We start from the raw sequence: 3005 nt of genomic DNA, 5'->3' as shown, positions 1-3005 counted from the left end.
TGAACTCCCTCTTCCTTCTTCTCCTCATATTAACTCTACTATGCCTTCTAGTTCTTCTGGTACCTTGTTTGTACCATGGAGCTTCGTTTTGTTGTTTGTGCTTCTAACTTTTTTCTTTATGATTTCGGTTTATTTTCTGGTTTTGCGGTGCAAATTTCAGAGAGCTTCAGTAGAAGGCCCTTGAAGACAGAAGGGCGCGGCGGGAGAAAGAGGAACAGGAGAGAGATAGGCTCGCTGTCACGACCTGAAATCACGAGCCGTGACCGGCGCTAGGGAACGGGAATGGTAGTTCCAAAACCCGTAGCAAGCCTTTCAAAACACGTATAAATTTTTCGCAAAACATTCATTCCTAAAATTCAAACGCCCATCCATAAAGAAATCAAATTCATTAAAAGCTTCTTGAGCTTTGACGTGTACAAACGTCTGTTTCAAAACACAAAGCGTTCCATAGGAACTTGGGCCTTACCCTGCGATGTCCCACATCCTAGCATAGCCCATTCTCAAAACAAAGAAAACAGTTTTATAGCGGAAGTCTCAAAACACTTTTACAATCAGAGTTATATCATACACAAAAATCGTTTGACAAACAAACATACATATGCTAGGACTCGATCCTACTGCAGCACTATTGGTTAACTCCTTCTTCTTGTACACAAAGACTTCTGGAACTAGGGTAGAAGTATGTCGTGTCATAGACCATACACCTGCAACATACACTGTTGGGGGGTCAGTCGAGACTGAGTGAGTTATACGTTACATACCCTATTATCAAAATAGCATCGCGTTTTTAAAACGTTTTATGCAAACACAATCCTTTCATATACATATACTTTTACTCCATTACAAACTAGTTAAATCTCTAATTCTTAAATCATACTCATTTTTATTTTACCTCACATACACAACCAACCAAAGGTTCTAGTTGTGACATGATTAACAACCTTATTCTCAACATCATTAAAACTCATAATAACATGAACATCATATCAATAATTGTGATATCCATCTCTGTAATAATTCACCAAACCCTAGGTCTGTAACCAGGAACACAACACTGGCTTACAGCCTAGCCAAACTCTTCCTAGGCCACCTGACGGCTAACCCTTCTACTTCATTAGCAGGCTCGGCTCTTCTCCCTTCACCGACCATCGTTCAAGACTTAGCCCGGTGTCATGCCCATTGACACCTAACAAAATATTCTCCCATGTGCATATCTCTATCTCAGCACATAATCACAGGTGCATATCACAACTCAGCACCTCTCATATACATCATTACAGAGTGGCATATCACCAACATAAATCTCAAACCATTTAAGCACAACTAAATAACCATTTGGCCACAAAACCAAATCTCAAAACAACTTCAACAACAAACACTTTAATGCATCATTTACCAAATCAAATGACTATCCAATAGCCATAAAGGCATATCATATTTCTAATTCGAACCATATACAAATCACAAGTTGCATATACAAAGCAATACAAATAAGTCGTATACAAACGACACAAACCAATCCAATCAAATCAAATCAATACAAACAATCCAAGCCAAACAACACAAATCAATCCATATACAAAACAACCAGTCCAATCCGTGTACAAACAATCCAAACAATTCAATCCAAAACAGTCTAATCTAAACCAATTTAATCCAAGCAATTCAATCCAAAACAATCCAAACAATACACATTTGCGATGCGTTCAAGTACTATTCATATAGTATATAAACATAGATTTAAGTACAATAATGCGAGTAAGTAAAATATACTCACAACTTGCTTATCCAAAATCTTTGCTTATTATAGCGTAAGCTCCCTGAGCTCCTTGTCCGCTATTAGGTCTCCTTATCGGACCTAGGACATATATCAAACGGATCTCGAGTGAGATTCTAACTCAACAACACATAGACTCGAGATTTAAAAAAAGTTATATAACTAATCGTAAAATAGTCTGACCTCAAAACGAAACCAACATTCTTAAAGTTCAGAATGTTATCTTCGACTTTTGTTTAGGTCTCGGACTAAAACTAGCACCCGAATGTGTCGGAAACTAGCCCTTAATTTAATAACTAGGGGCTGTCCTGTTTTCAGAACTGTTACGCGCATCGTAATATTCTGATTTGTTTGGGCCTCTTAGAGGCCGAATTGGCAGAAACTTAAACTTAGTCATATTTAGATGACAATCTTATGTTTCTGTACCAACAAACGGAACCTAATTTGGAGATGCATAGTGCGAGATATTGACTTAGAAACGTGGCTGTTTTGCAGGACAAATTTCTGCAATATCATCAAACGTTTCATTCACTCTTAATTAATCCAAAACTCATCATAATTCAACTATACACTCAATAATTCATTCTTTTGAACATGAGATATCATCTTCCTAAGCCAAAGGCCGAAGCCTTCATCACCATAGCCTAACCAAAATTCAATCAAACACATCACTTATCATAAACAATACATCAAACACCTTATCCTCATGAATATTATCCAATTCATATGCTAAAACACCAATCAAATACCTAAATCACAAGCTCAAAAATTTTAGAATTTTCTTACCCTTGATTACTCTTCAAAGCCGAATGAATTTACTCTCCAATTCTTTATCAATATACTCCTTTCAAGCTCATAAACACTCTACATGATCAAATCCACAAAAATCCAAACTTAGACTTAAAACCGAATTCAATTTCAGAAAACCCTAACTGTAAACACTCAACTTTACCTCAAATTGAATTCATATTCTAGTAGAGGATCCATTCCTCGTTCCGTGGCCGTAAGAATCGCTCAATTCCGTTAAGAAACGAAAGAGTTATGATGATTTGAAGTTTTGAGGGTTTGGGATTGAAGAAGCTACGAGATTTCCTTTGAAATCAGCTAAGGAAATTAATTTTGCTGATTTTAAATTTATTTCTCTTGTATATATATTTATGACAAAAGTCCCTATGTGGTCCTTAAGTTTGCCACCTCCTTACTTCATAGTTCGTGACTTTTCTTTTTC

At 36.6% G+C, this 3005-nt stretch overlaps 1 long non-coding RNA gene across 1 annotated transcript; it reads right to left on the bottom strand.

The window, feature by feature from the left end:
• Positions 1-371: 371 nt before the first annotated feature.
• On the bottom strand, positions 372-1913 carry LOC126680502 (uncharacterized). The gene is made up of 2 exons (XR_007641192.2): positions 1778-1913; positions 372-716 (listed from the first exon to the last, which is right to left on the bottom strand). It is a non-coding gene; the product is annotated as an uncharacterized LOC126680502 (long non-coding RNA).
• Positions 1914-3005: the final 1092 nt, after the last annotated feature.

This window comes from Mercurialis annua, linkage group LG5 (genome assembly GCF_937616625.2).
Source record: "Mercurialis annua linkage group LG5, ddMerAnnu1.2, whole genome shotgun sequence".
Lineage (NCBI taxonomy): Eukaryota > Viridiplantae > Streptophyta > Magnoliopsida > Malpighiales > Euphorbiaceae > Mercurialis > Mercurialis annua.
This window is presented reverse-complemented; position numbering and strand designations above follow the sequence as displayed.